Here is a 15,814-nt window from a genome sequence, read left to right as displayed (position 1 = left end):
AGACATCGTTTATTTAGTCCCTACACCATTATTCACGATCTAAAACGATTAACAACATTAGACATCATTTATTTAGTCCCTACACTGAAATTATCGATCAGATCAACGATCACGTTCGCGATATCACTATATTCATTGGCAAATGGTTTCTAAAGCCCATACTAAATTACTCAAATTTTACCTTCTTCGCGATCTCCATCCTCAGATAACTACCAAGATTTTCGATTCAAGATTCAATTGTAATCAACGTTCAGCTCAAAATCATCTTCAAATTAATTCCATTACTTACTAAATCGTTCGATTCAACGTTCTGATTTGCTATCAAATTAAATCATCCGAGGCGATGCGCTCGTATGCTTAATTCCCAGTTATTATTCATTTGGCGATTAAATTACCTCGATCTTCTCACCAATTATCTGAATTATTACGAAAATACACAATTCTTGACAGATTTAAATAATCGTTTTCTACACTAAGCAGTCGTTCCAAATTATTACCCATTAATTCCCAGAATTATTCGATTACGATTAAACTATCTTGATCTTCCCACCATTTACCTGTATTATATGATCAGAAACGCTCACTGCGATCAATTTGAATTAAATTAAACTAGTCTGAATTTATTTAGATCGTTAACATCATGATGACACCAGTCTACTTCTAAACTCTCGTTCGTTTTGTTTATCCACCAAATATCAAGCTAAATCATCATTCGACACGACGCATTTGTTCGTTCACCTGAAACTAGACAAATTATAATTACGATCAACTAATATCCTCTGAACCGATTTACAATTTAATCCAAAATTCCGTTTCAAATAAATACCTACAGTAGTAGTCTTCAAATTTAATTATATTTTACTTACCCCTCTCAACGAAGAAACTAACCATCAGCAATTGATCTCCTTCGATCGAATACATAGTCTAGCTCCCAAATTACCACGAAAATTTTTCAGCCACTTCCAGTTCAAATCACACGATCCGCGATCCTCCGACCTGTAAATTCATCCACAAAGCACCAATTTCTTTTGTCTCTTTAAAATGGAAAAGTATTCGAAATACTTACCGATCGAAGGAACTCAACGATAAATCTTCCAATTATTCGTTTCGTCCGAATGATATAAATTTGCGATCACCAATCACTCTTATTCGCTTACCTAAAACAAGATTACAATTCGATTAAATAATTCTGGCATCGCGTAAATTTCTTCAAAACATTCACATTAGATAAAATTCCCTTCGAATATTCCTCTTCATAATAAACAACGAAGTTATCGGGCATTAAACTGTACAAATTTAACCTTTAACATACGTATATCTATCCGTTTCACTCACGGTCACATGACCCCCCTTAGGTACTTTAAAACTCTCCGTTTTTAAACGTTTCTATTAATTTTCAATAATTATAGATATTTTCCTCAGTTATGAAATTATTTGCTCGTAATCTTATCATCCACTACCTCCTAAATCCAGCTTATAACCCAACCTAATTCAACATAGATACTACCTCACCCTAGAAGCACCAGGAGCGCTAGTTATTTCTCAACTACCTATTTCCCAACCTACCAAACAAAATTCCTTTTTTCTTTTTAAATATCCTCAAATTAGTTTACGTTTTAACAATTTTCAAAGGCGACCATATAAAATTCTCCGATATTAAAATTTCCAATAATTAGCATTCAGCTATAACTCCGTTGATAAACCAACGGTTTTCAATTAAATTCACATTACCATTTGATTAATTTCCCAATCATGTTGATTACTTAATTATTCACCGCAGCCCATTCGAATTCACCACTAATTAAATTAAATTAAATAATTTCCCAATCCATCGATTATTAACGTTTAAATTGGTTTACGTGTATTTCACTATCTTGAAGTAAATTTTTCCTAACATCGTTAATCTTAAAAGTTTCAAAGAGGACAATTTTTACCAACGGGCCCGCCAATTGAATTAATTCAACAAAGATCATCTCAAATTATTTTATTAGTTTTTCCATTGTTGTTAATATTAATTCAACAAAACGATCATGTTATGATAGCAACTATTCAATTTCAATTAAACTATAAACTCTGTTTTCCCATGTTAGGTATAAATGTTAGACTGTACCCAAGTTTATGATTATATTTTGTATTACGTTTCCAATAGTGGTAATATTAACTCGATATAAGATTCGCTCATGTCAATATCAACTAAGTCAACCTAAACACCGAAGTTATGATTATTTAGTATTACGTTTCCAAATGTTGTAATATTTAACTCGTCATTTACGCTTACGATCAAATTATTCATTTTCAAGATTATGTTTTACGATAATAACGTACGTTTTAATCATTAGCTTAATCCAACGTTCAAATTAGTTTATCAATTTTTAATTTCTATCAAGTTATTGTTACCATAACAACAGTTGATTACCAACTGTAATCCATTATGTACAATTGTATTAATAATCCATTAGCAACCATACGTATTTACCGTATTTACCAGATTATCTCTTTTTCGCAATCCCAAGGCCGCTCGCGATGCTAGAATCTTGGGCGTTAGACGATGTCACTTGATGTCCTGTTGTTCTGATCTCCCGGGTTTCTTGGCATCACCGAACGGTCTCTTATTAAAGTTTTACCAATGTAAAATGTAAATGTCTTCTCGTTTTCCATTATTAAATAGGTTACTCCTCATTGTTCGTGGCCTGCCTGGGCCAGTTTCGTAGATACCACTCGTGGCGCGTAGAAACTGGTCTCGGTTGGTTCACGGGCAGTGGTGGGTGACTTTTAAATTTACCATGTTATAATTTAGACGTTTGTTATTATGCATTTAAATGTAGTTTGCCATTCCCCACTTAGGTTTTCCCCACTGGGGTTTTTCACCTTTGTTTTCAAGATGTTACAATTGTATATTAACATTAAGCAATGTAATTAACGATAATAGTTCGATTTATGTAGATCTGTATGTATTGATAAACCAATAGGTAGAAATGTGTACAAGATTGTATCATATTATCGAATAAACTTCCCCCACCCCCTCGTGGGGATTGGGGTACCCTTAAAAAAAAAAAAAAAAAAAAAAAAAGGTTAGGTTAGGTTAGGTTAGGTTAGGTTAGGTTAGGTTAGGTTAGGTTAGGTTAGGTTAGGTTAGGTTAGGTTAGGTTAGGTTAGGTTAGGTTAGGTTAGGTTAGGTTAGGTTAGGTTAGGTTAGGTTAGGTTAGGTTAGGTTTTTTTTTTTTTTTTTTTTTTTTTTTTTTTTTTTTTTTTTTTTTTTTTTTTTTTTTTTTTTTTGTTAAACCCCGGTCGCACTAGGCGCCGAGGGTTTATTTTAATTAAAAAGAAAAACAATCTTAATCTTAAGGCTACTAATATTACTATTTTAATTATCCTAGATTATAGTTATACCTTCACCCCAAGATTAAGATGAGGGACGGGAAGGGGAATGGGAGGGAGAGTGAGACGGATCGTCCACCCTGACCCAGACCCCTAGGCGGTTGCCTAAGGCTCGATCTCTGCCAAGCTCCAGGAGTCGTTATTCACGCGTACCTGTCTGACAGCAGACCGGGCCCCCGACCCGTCTCTGGAGGAAGTTTGAAGGGGGAGTGATTTCGCCTAGGGGTGATCCCAACAAGTTGGGGCCCCTAGTTAAAAAGGCCGTGAGTACATGGGGATATTTGTGGGGCGGTCAGCGCACTTGCTGCTTGCTTCTCACCGACCGCCCACATGAAAGATTGTTAAATTTCTATACTAAGATTAGGCTATTCTATACAATATTACATATCTTGAATCCAGGACTGTCTTGAATCGCGACTTCCGGATGTTTTGGTTGCTTCTTGTATTATGTTTGGGTAAAAATGTATGGGGATTTATATCAAAAGAAAGAATATATAAAAAGAAAGAAAAAAAGTTTTACAATATTTACAGTTATTTATTAAGTATTTACGTTAAGTATTTTTGTTTATTGGGCCATATCTATACAAACTAAATTACATCTGAAACCCTAATTACAAACATTTACATGATACATGAATATAAGGTGGAGGGTGTCTATTTATAATTTATCGGCACCAACCACCTCTGACAAATTAAATATATAAGGTGAAAATAAAAAGTAAGATAGAAACTGAAAAATAAAAACATGAAAGTAAAAAGGTATATGGGTAAATATATTTACATCTTAAATCTAGAGACTAATTCGGGATTTGGTTACTTCACATGGCACTGGCTACACTATCTTCGTGATTGGGTGCATACTCTGACTGTGATATGGGATTTCTTGAAGAACTCAATGATTGAGTGTCTTACCAGATCCCAGTTCAGCTTGTCTCTTCCGCACCCCAACCTGGGTATAGCCAGCTTTCCAATATTCAGTTCTTTACATTTTACAACTAAATTTTTAAGAGTAATTAGGAAATCTCTCTCTGTTGGTTTATGGTTGTAGCGTTCTTTTGTAACCATATATAAGACGTAGTTTTCGACTTTTTTACCGCTGAGTTTACCTGTCTTTTTGATTTCAACTATTTCCCAGACCGATGCCCCCCTGCCCTTTAGATCGTCTTTGGAGCCAAATTTACGGGTAATCTGCTTCGCGACGCCTGCGGACATTTCGAAATCCGCACTGACACAATGTGCCAGCGCGTATTCCGGGAAGCATACTAGAAGGTCTTCTTCGATTTCCTCCAGAGTGAAGACTCCGTTGGAGGTCGTTACTAACTCCCCCCAGCTTCCCCTCTGGAGTTTCTCGTTCAGTTCCTTTTCTTTCCTATCTAGCAAGATCTTGACTTCGGCTGGAGTTGACGGTGCAGCTTCCATGTACTCCTTGTATGGGAGAAGGGTGGCCACGGCCGCCGGCCCAGCTGGTCTGAAAAACCTCTCTTTGACTGCCCTAAGGACTAGGTATTGCATTGGTTCGATAAACTTGTGGTGATAGAAGAGTAGAGAGAAAGGGTGTCCCAACTGCCCACTAACTAGTAGTTGCTCCAGGGCCCTATCCACTATCCTACTGGCATCGTTTTGATGGTCAATATCGTCAAAGTATTTTCCTAATATCGATTGGGGGCTAATAGGGTTATCTGTTTTGGTTGGTTTTCGGGCATGGTCGTAGGTTTTTTGGACTGTCGTTATCCTGTGGAAGATGTCCTCCAGCTTTTCGGTGTTTTCGTGCGGTCCTTGAGGCATGTATATTTTTCCGGCAACCAGCTCCCTTGAGCCCCCGGCTTCCGCTGGATTTTCTCTGACCACCGGTCGCGAAGCATCATGCCTTTCGGCACTTATCAACACGGCGGTCGTCATGGCGCCATTGGATTCCGGGTTGGTATCTCGGTCATATTCAGAGGCCCAAGCTGCATCTTCGTATGTGCTCTGGATTCCATCTTCCGTTAGGGTCAGGTTTCCAACGTTCGGGGTATGTTGTATGGGTTTGGTAGTTGGTTGTTGTGGGGTTAACTCTCTGCTGTCGGCGTTTCCTTGGTCCACTGCGGTACTTTGTTGCTGTTCTTTCTTTTTTGTCAGCCTTAGCGCCCTCAAGGTGCTTGAGGCGCATTGAGACAAAGTTGGTTCATTGGATCTGCTTTTCTGGCTGTCGTTTTCGGGTATTGGTTGTTGATTTGTTGGTGTCGCGGGGAATAGCTGATAGTTTGGTACTGGTCCGCTTGGTATAAGGTATTTTCTATTCGCGTCGCTGGAGTTGATAAAGCTTACCAGCGGATTCACGTATTTGAAACCTATCGGGGTTGGATTGTATGTATTTTGGGATGTTGTAACATTTATTCTTGTTTCGTTGGTTTCTGTAGGGTTTATGGGGGGGTTAATTGTGGGCGCCGGATTTTGCACAGGGGTCCCTATACTCCAGGGGCCCCTGTATTCATGGAAGGTTTGATTGAGAATTTCGGGCGACGATTCGGATGACTGGAAGGAAGATGTGCTGCTTTGAAGGTCTTCCTTTCGAAAGCGCAGTCTTCTTGCGGGCTTAGGAGTCACGGTGACTTCGTTGATTGTGTTGTTTAGCCATTCGGGTCGAAGGTTTCTTTGTTCTTCCTGTTCTTCTGCCACCTCCTCGACGGACTCTTCTTGTTCCTCTATTTCTGTTTCAGGTTCAGCGACAGATACCCCTTCTTTCCACCTCAGTTCCTCCCTGAGTCGGAACAGTTCGGCGGTGAACTGGGATATCTGCTTCATGTTTTCTTCTTCGGTGTTATAGATTTCGATATCGTAATTTCTTCTTATTCTGGTTACTTGGTTGTTTTTACACTTTTCACCAAGGTGAATAAACGTCTGCTCTCTGCCACAGAGACAGCGTTTCTCCTTGATGACGAAGAACCTTTTGAGATACGAGGAAAAGAATCCGTGCTCCGTGAGAGCTTGAGTGGTGTAGAAGTTTATGATTAAGTTGGACTCGAGTCGCTTTTGAATGTTCGGGATCCACTTATGCGTCACCCGTCCAGTCGTTTCTTCGTCCCAGCGCCTCTGCCAGATTTCAGTGATTACTTCATCCAGCTTGGCGCTTAGTTGTTTTTTAGTTAGAACATCGCCATGGTAGTTGTAAACGTTTTTGTTGTTATCCGTTGGGTGTTTGTATATCAGCGAGACCACGCCGTACAAGTTCGTGAGTGCGGCATGTGGTCTCACTTCAATGTCCAGGGTTCTTTTGATCGCTGTTTTCTTTATGGCCAGATCGAGTGGCGGCAGCCCGGCCAAAACCGAAGCAGCCGCTCCTGACACTGTAGAATATGCTGATATGATCTTCAGACAGTACAGTCTTTGGACCTTTACGAGTAGATCCTGGTTTTTTTTCAGGGTAAGACCGGTGTGATGGGCAGCAGCTCCATAGTAGAACAAGGAATTGATCAGGCCCATCGACATAATCCTGCGAGCTTCGTATCCGTAGCCGAAGGTTCTGCCGAATAGTCTGTTTATGATGTTTATCGCTTTCATCGCCTTGCTATGCATCGCTGCATAGTGGGCTACGAAGTTTAGTTGATTATCGAAAACTATGCCGAGGTACTTCATCTCATTTGACGGCCTTACTACCTGATTATTAACCAGGATCTCGATGTTTGGTACGTTTTTCCTTGTGAACACTGTGAGTTGGGTTTTCGCTTCGTTCAGCTTTAGCCCGAGGGCTTCAAGCTTCCCGATTAACTGCTTTATGGCTTTGTTCATAACTTCCTTCAAGTACTGGGTGTTTTGGCTTCTAAACACAAACAACAAATCGTCCGCAAAGGCTATTGCCTTCGCGGCTCTATATTGGTATTTCAGTATCGTGTTATACACGCATATCCAGAAGAGGGGCCCCAAGACAGAGCCTTGAGGACACCCTTTGGTGGCTGTAGTGCTGTATTTATTGTTGTTGTAGGTATAGCTGATTTCCCTGTCTACCAGGTAGTCAGCTACAATCCTTATTAGATCACCGTTTACTCCTAGTTTAGCCAAAGATTCGATGATGATGTTGTGAGGGATGGAGTCGAAGGCAGCCGATACGTCAAAGCTGACCGCTGCGACGTATTCGCCTTTCTCCCATCCCTTCTCGATTTCCGTTATCATGTCGAGCAAAGCATGGTCGGTCGATACCCGACCTGAAACCGTACTGATTTGGAGTTAGTAGTTTGTTTGTTTCCAGGAATAAGGAGATTCTTCTATGTAGGAGCTTTTCGTATATCTTACCCATTGTCTTGAGCAGACAAATGGGTCTGTATGATTTAGCGTTGTCTGCTTCTTTACCGGGCTTCTTGAGTACTACCAGTCGTGCGTTCTTCCAGGCTGATGGGAAGTAAGCAAGGTCCATGCACGCCTGATAGACTTCTATTATCGTGTTTGGGTTGTATTTATAGATTATCTTGAACATTCTATTGTCGATCTTATCAAGACCAGGGGCTTTCCCCGGCTTGAGTTCGTTGACGATGTCCTTTAGTTCTTTTCGGGTAATTGGTTCAACGCACGTTTGATTTGGCTGCTCCAGTATCTCTGCTAGTTGTGCACCCGTATCGATCTCGTCTTCCACATCCTCTCGAGCAGGGGAACACCGTCTTGCGGGAACATACTGTTCAGTAGAAACTGGATGTTGTCTTGTTGGTTCTTCGCTTGCGAATTTTGGAGTAGAGGGATTGAGTTGCTATTGTCTTGTAAGAGGTTCTTCACCGCATCGTACGGTTTCCCCCATGACTCTTTTTGAGTCACGAAGTTCTCCCATGCTTTGCGCTTGGCTTTAATGGTTTCGTACTTGTATTTTTTCTCTATGTTTCGAAAGGTTTCGTATATGAGGTCGTATTCCATCGTATTCTTCTGCGCTTTCGATGCAGCTTTCAGTAGATTGTTCTTTATCCACTTCATCTTCTCTAGTTTCTCCGTCCAGTACGGAAGCTGGGACTCCTTGACGGGTATCTTTGCTTCGCTTTTGACGGCTTCTGCTAGAGATTCGACTTCTTCTATCCAGTCATCGATTCCGGCTTTGGATCTTTCTTGGAGCATTGGCAGTGGCGTGACTTTTAACGTTTCCTCAATCAATTCGTAGTCGTAGATGTGGTTCGTTTCTCCCTCCTGGACCTGATGACCCACCGTGAAGGTTATCATTTTATGATCCCTGATAGAGGAGAAATGACTTTCCAGTCGTGTATTTGTGCAATGCAGTTGTCACTTACGACGGTATAGTCTAATATGGATTCTACCCCAGGTCGATGGAACGTTGTTTCTTCTTTGTTCATGACACACAGAGTATTGTCTGCCACGAGCTCGTCGAATAAAGTATCTCTCTCACTGGGTATGTTGTTTTTGTAGTATTGCATGAATGAGGAGTACACGTTGAAGTCACCCATTATGACTAGTTGTTTGCCTTGCATCTTCTTGACCAGCTTGCTGAGTTCGGTAATTTTTCTGTTTATTTTGGTGTTGGGGGAACAGTAGACGGAGACGTACCCGTCCATCTCGATGGCGACCATACTGCCACCTTCCGTGTAAATCTGATTGTACTTCAGTGTGTTGCGGATCAGCAAGGCTGCCTTTCCGCTCACCAGTGAATTGTACCCTTTAGCCTTTAGGCTGCCATTTTGGAGATAGGGTTCTTGTATTGCTGCTACATCTGTTTGGTTTTTCATCATGTGTTCTATCGTTCTGCGCTGATAGTCCTCGGAGCCACCCAAGTTTATCTGCACAACGTTGACTACTTGTTTAGTTTTTGGGCTATTATTATCTAGGTTGTTCTGTTTGGTCTTTGATTTTGCCTTGGTTTTATTGTCCATCTCCGTAATCGGTATTTTCCGTAATCGACTTGATATGATTTAGAAGGCATGGACACTGCTGGGAGTGTGTGGCGTGTTTAGTTTCGTACTTGTTGTTTTTATTGTTGGTATTGGCTCGGATGCAATTTACACAGTCGGTGGGGCTGTATGGTACCTCGTGCTCTAGCTTGCAATGTTTGGCGACATGACCGTAGGAGTGGCATTTAAGGCACTTGACTGGCTGTACGCTGTTTTTGACCGGACACATCTCCAGCCACGCTCCAAGAAGATCTTTCCGAATTTCCTGACCAGAAGTTGCCAGGTTCTAGGGGTCACAGTGCAGATAGCGAACAACCCGGAAGGTTAGGTTAGGTTAGGTTAGGTTAGGTTAGGTTAGGTTAGGTTAGGTTAGGTTAGGTTAGGTTAGGTTAGGTTAGGTTAGGTTAGGTTAGGTTAGGTTAATCTGTGTTTTTATTTTCAATCTGTGTTTTTATTTTCAATCTGTGTTTTTATTTTCAATCTGTGTTTTTATTTTCAATCTGTGTTTTTATTTTCAATCTGTGTTTTTATTTTCAATCTGTGTTTTTATTTTCAATCTGTGTTTTTATTTTCAATCTGTGTTTTTATTTTCAATCTGTGTTTTTATTTTCAATCTGTGTTTTTATTTTCAATCTGTGTTTTTATTTTCAATCTGTGTTTTTATTTTCAATCTGTGTTTTTATTTTCAATCTGTGTTTTTATTTTCAATCTGTGTTTTTATTTTCAATCTGTGTTTTTATTTTCAATCTGTGTTTTTATTTTCAATCTGTGTTTTTATTTTCAATCTGTGTTTTTATTTTCAATCTGTGTTTTTATTTTCAATCTGTGTTTTTATTTTCAATCTGTGTTTTTATTTTCAATCTGTGTTTTTATTTTCAATCTGTGTTTTTATTTTCAATCTGTGTTTTTATTTTCAATCTGTGTTTTTATTTTCAATCTGTGTTTTTATTTTCAATCTGTGTTTTTATTTTCAATCTGTGTTTTTATTTTCAATCTGTGTTTTTATTTTCAATCTGTGTTTTTATTTTCAATCTGTGTTTTTATTTTCAATCTGTGTTTTTATTTTCAATCTGTGTTTTTATTTTCAATCTGTGTTTTTATTTTCAATCTGTGTTTTTATTTTCAATCTGTGTTTTTATTTTCAATCTGTGTTTTTATTTTCAATCTGTGTTTTTATTTTCAATCTGTGTTTTTATTTTCAATCTGTGTTTTTATTTTCAATCTGTGTTTTTATTTTCAATCTGTGTTTTTATTTTCAATCTGTGTTTTTATTTTCAATCTGTGTTTTTATTTTCAATCTGTGTTTTTATTTTCAATCTGTGTTTTTATTTTCAATCTGTGTTTTTATTTTCAATCTGTGTTTTTATTTTCAATCTGTGTTTTTATTTTCAATCTGTGTTTTTATTTTCAATCTGTGTTTTTATTTTCAATCTGTGTTTTTATTTTCAATCTGTGTTTTTATTTTCAATCTGTGTTTTTATTTTCAATCTGTGTTTTTATTTTCAATCTGTGTTTTTATTTTCAATCTGTGTTTTTATTTTCAATCTGTGTTTTTATTTTCAATCTGTGTTTTTATTTTCAATCTGTGTTTTTATTTTCAATCTGTGTTTTTATTTTCAATCTGTGTTTTTATTTTCAATCTGTGTTTTTATTTTCAATCTGTGTTTTTATTTTCAATCTGTGTTTTTATTTTCAATCTGTGTTTTTATTTTCAATCTGTGTTTTTATTTTCAATCTGTGTTTTTATTTTCAATCTGTGTTTTTATTTTCAATCTGTGTTTTTATTTTCAATCTGTGTTTTTATTTTCAATCTGTGTTTTTATTTTCAATCTGTGTTTTTATTTTCAATCTGTGTTTTTATTTTCAATCTGTGTTTTTATTTTCAATCTGTGTTTTTATTTTCAATCTGTGTTTTTATTTTCAATCTGTGTTTTTATTTTCAATCTGTGTTTTTATTTTCAATCTGTGTTTTTATTTTCAATCTGTGTTTTTATTTTCAATCTGTGTTTTTATTTTCAATCTGTGTTTTTATTTTCAATCTGTGTTTTTATTTTCAATCTGTGTTTTTATTTTCAATCTGTGTTTTTATTTTCAATCTGTGTTTTTATTTTCAATCTGTGTTTTTATTTTCAATCTGTGTTTTTATTTTCAATCTGTGTTTTTATTTTCAATCTGTGTTTTTATTTTCAATCTGTGTTTTTATTTTCAATCTGTGTTTTTATTTTCAATCTGTGTTTTTATTTTCAATCTGTGTTTTTATTTTCAATCTGTGTTTTTATTTTCAATCTGTGTTTTTATTTTCAATCTGTGTTTTTATTTTCAATCTGTGTTTTTATTTTCAATCTGTGTTTTTATTTTCAATCTGTGTTTTTATTTTCAATCTGTGTTTTTATTTTCAATCTGTGTTTTTATTTTCAATCTGTGTTTTTATTTTCAATCTGTGTTTTTATTTTCAATCTGTGTTTTTATTTTCAATCTGTGTTTTTATTTTCAATCTGTGTTTTTATTTTCAATCTGTGTTTTTATTTTCAATCTGTGTTTTTATTTTCAATCTGTGTTTTTATTTTCAATCTGTGTTTTTATTTTCAATCTGTGTTTTTATTTTCAATCTGTGTTTTTATTTTCAATCTGTGTTTTTATTTTCAATCTGTGTTTTTATTTTCAATCTGTGTTTTTATTTTCAATCTGTGTTTTTATTTTCAATCTGTGTTTTTATTTTCAATCTGTGTTTTTATTTTCAATCTGTGTTTTTATTTTCAATCTGTGTTTTTATTTTCAATCTGTGTTTTTATTTTCAATCTGTGTTTTTATTTTCAATCTGTGTTTTTATTTTCAATCTGTGTTTTTATTTTCAATCTGTGTTTTTATTTTCAATCTGTGTTTTTATTTTCAATCTGTGTTTTTATTTTCAATCTGTGTTTTTATTTTCAATCTGTGTTTTTATTTTCAATCTGTGTTTTTATTTTCAATCTGTGTTTTTATTTTCAATCTGTGTTTTTATTTTCAATCTGTGTTTTTATTTTCAATCTGTGTTTTTATTTTCAATCTGTGTTTTTATTTTCAATCTGTGTTTTTATTTTCAATCTGTGTTTTTATTTTCAATCTGTGTTTTTATTTTCAATCTGTGTTTTTATTTTCAATCTGTGTTTTTATTTTCAATCTGTGTTTTTATTTTCAATCTGTGTTTTTATTTTCAATCTGTGTTTTTATTTTCAATCTGTGTTTTTATTTTCAATCTGTGTTTTTATTTTCAATCTGTGTTTTTATTTTCAATCTGTGTTTTTATTTTCAATCTGTGTTTTTATTTTCAATCTGTGTTTTTATTTTCAATCTGTGTTTTTATTTTCAATCTGTGTTTTTATTTTCAATCTGTGTTTTTATTTTCAATCTGTGTTTTTATTTTCAATCTGTGTTTTTATTTTCAATCTGTGTTTTTATTTTCAATCTGTGTTTTTATTTTCAATCTGTGTTTTTATTTTCAATCTGTGTTTTTATTTTCAATCTGTGTTTTTATTTTCAATCTGTGTTTTTATTTTCAATCTGTGTTTTTATTTTCAATCTGTGTTTTTATTTTCAATCTGTGTTTTTATTTTCAATCTGTGTTTTTATTTTCAATCTGTGTTTTTATTTTCAATCTGTGTTTTTATTTTCAATCTGTGTTTTTATTTTCAATCTGTGTTTTTATTTTCAATCTGTGTTTTTATTTTCAATCTGTGTTTTTATTTTCAATCTGTGTTTTTATTTTCAATCTGTGTTTTTATTTTCAATCTGTGTTTTTATTTTCAATCTGTGTTTTTATTTTCAATCTGTGTTTTTATTTTCAATCTGTGTTTTTATTTTCAATCTGTGTTTTTATTTTCAATCTGTGTTTTTATTTTCAATCTGTGTTTTTATTTTCAATCTGTGTTTTTATTTTCAATCTGTGTTTTTATTTTCAATCTGTGTTTTTATTTTCAATCTGTGTTTTTATTTTCAATCTGTGTTTTTATTTTCAATCTGTGTTTTTATTTTCAATCTGTGTTTTTATTTTCAATCTGTGTTTTTATTTTCAATCTGTGTTTTTATTTTCAATCTGTGTTTTTATTTTCAATCTGTGTTTTTATTTTCAATCTGTGTTTTTATTTTCAATCTGTGTTTTTATTTTCAATCTGTGTTTTTATTTTCAATCTGTGTTTTTATTTTCAATCTGTGTTTTTATTTTCAATCTGTGTTTTTATTTTCAATCTGTGTTTTTATTTTCAATCTGTGTTTTTATTTTCAATCTGTGTTTTTATTTTCAATCTGTGTTTTTATTTTCAATCTGTGTTTTTATTTTCAATCTGTGTTTTTATTTTCAATCTGTGTTTTTATTTTCAATCTGTGTTTTTATTTTCAATCTGTGTTTTTATTTTCAATCTGTGTTTTTATTTTCAATCTGTGTTTTTATTTTCAATCTGTGTTTTTATTTTCAATCTGTGTTTTTATTTTCAATCTGTGTTTTTATTTTCAATCTGTGTTTTTATTTTCAATCTGTGTTTTTATTTTCAATCTGTGTTTTTATTTTCAATCTGTGTTTTTATTTTCAATCTGTGTTTTTATTTTCAATCTGTGTTTTTATTTTCAATCTGTGTTTTTATTTTCAATCTGTGTTTTTATTTTCAATCTGTGTTTTTATTTTCAATCTGTGTTTTTATTTTCAATCTGTGTTTTTATTTTCAATCTGTGTTTTTATTTTCAATCTGTGTTTTTATTTTCAATCTGTGTTTTTATTTTCAATCTGTGTTTTTATTTTCAATCTGTGTTTTTATTTTCAATCTGTGTTTTTATTTTCAATCTGTGTTTTTATTTTCAATCTGTGTTTTTATTTTCAATCTGTGTTTTTATTTTCAATCTGTGTTTTTATTTTCAATCTGTGTTTTTATTTTCAATCTGTGTTTTTATTTTCAATCTGTGTTTTTATTTTCAATCTGTGTTTTTATTTTCAATCTGTGTTTTTATTTTCAATCTGTGTTTTTATTTTCAATCTGTGTTTTTATTTTCAATCTGTGTTTTTATTTTCAATCTGTGTTTTTATTTTCAATCTGTGTTTTTATTTTCAATCTGTGTTTTTATTTTCAATCTGTGTTTTTATTTTCATGGTGGATGACGTTCTTCCATACTTGTGAGCTATTTATTAAATATAAAGGCAGCAGATTGAGTCTTTTTTATTTCGTGATATTTTCTGGGTATCTTTAAGGTACCCCGTATGTAAGTAATAAACCCTAATTGGGTATAGTGAGCTAACTTAGTCGTATAGTGAGTTTTGAGATTGGTCCACATGGACCAATCTAAGCCTAGGGAACCGCCGGATCCGGCGGTTCCACCGGATATAATGAACAGTAATTCTCTTACCGAAAATTCGGTTGAAAACTTTAATTTAGTATGCCAAAACATCGCCGCACAGCCGCGATGTTCGCTGAACATTCAGGAAGGTGAATTAAAAGTGGAGGAAAAGATGGAGGTATCCGAGGAATCGGGAAAAAACCCTCGTAAACGAAATTTGCCGAATAAACAATCACCTCAAGAGGTAATCACTATCAACTCCGACGATGACTCTGGTAGTAAAGGTAATGTTACTCCGAAAGCATCACCTGCGAGAAAGCAGCTTAAAACTAAAGAGGGTAAGGGTAAAAATCATCCAAAGCCATCTAAAACTAACAGTAACTCTAAGGCAAATGCAAATAATAATACTAATTCTAATACTAAGTCGAATAAACCGGATCGCAGGCTGAATCAAGTAGGCAGTGAGAAGGTAGACGAAAGTGGAGAAAAGGTAGTAGATGAAGGTAATGAAGAGGATGGTAACTATGGTAGTTTAGAAGGCATTATAAGAACTCTAGACCAAGGTCTTGAGCGTACACGTAATGCTGTAGCTGGCGCAGCTGGTAGTCTTGTTAAATTAGTTACAGAAGGTGTTGATCTGGGTAAAAACATCTCTGAAAGTGAGAATAATGCATCAAAATACGAAAATACTACTTTAAATAAAGATAAGTCATCAGAAAATGATAATACGTTAAAAAGTAATGATAATTCTACACAAAGTAACGAAACACAGTTGCAAAATAACGATATACATGTTTCACCTGCAATTAGGGTACTTAATGAAGATTTACAATTAAGTGACGAAGATAGGAGCTCTCGAGCTCGTCTGGAGCCTTTTAGTGAGCTAAAATCGCCGGAAACGGTTGAAAATATCGCTGATATGACTTCCGATTTCCATTCACGAGCTAACGGTGGCGACAAAAATGAAACGTCGGATACCGACAGCTCGCAAAAAGAGTCGGGTCGTAGATCCAATCGTTCGAGTCGTAAATCAAGTGTTTCGAGCCGTAATTCATCTATATGTAGTCGTGCGGTGTCAGTCACGTCTGTTTCTTCTGCTAATCCGGTCTCTGATCTGGAAGAAAATAACGATGACAATATATACGTTGAAGGAATTAAACTACCTAAAATCTTTATCAGATACAAATCAGCACAAATTAACTCACCTGAATATGACTTATATAAAACGGTAATGAGAAATGCTTCAAATAAATTCTCAGACGAAATCTGGAAACAAA

At 34.7% G+C, this 15,814-nt stretch overlaps 1 long non-coding RNA gene across 1 annotated transcript; it reads right to left on the bottom strand.

Annotated features, from left to right (window-relative positions):
• Positions 1–593: 593 nt before the first annotated feature.
• On the bottom strand, positions 594–1,361 carry LOC135833793 (uncharacterized). Its single transcript, XR_010556553.1, has 3 exons — positions 1,067–1,361; positions 867–996; positions 594–744 (listed from the first exon to the last, which is right to left on the bottom strand). It is a non-coding gene; the product is annotated as an uncharacterized LOC135833793 (long non-coding RNA).
• Between the last annotated feature and the right edge of the window lie 14,453 nt (positions 1,362–15,814).

The sequence above is a fragment of the Planococcus citri genome, chromosome 2 (assembly GCF_950023065.1).
Source record: "Planococcus citri chromosome 2, ihPlaCitr1.1, whole genome shotgun sequence".
Taxonomy (NCBI): Eukaryota; Metazoa; Arthropoda; class Insecta; order Hemiptera; family Pseudococcidae; genus Planococcus; species Planococcus citri.
Note: the sequence above shows the minus strand (reverse complement) of the source record. Positions and strands in the feature narration are given on the sequence as shown.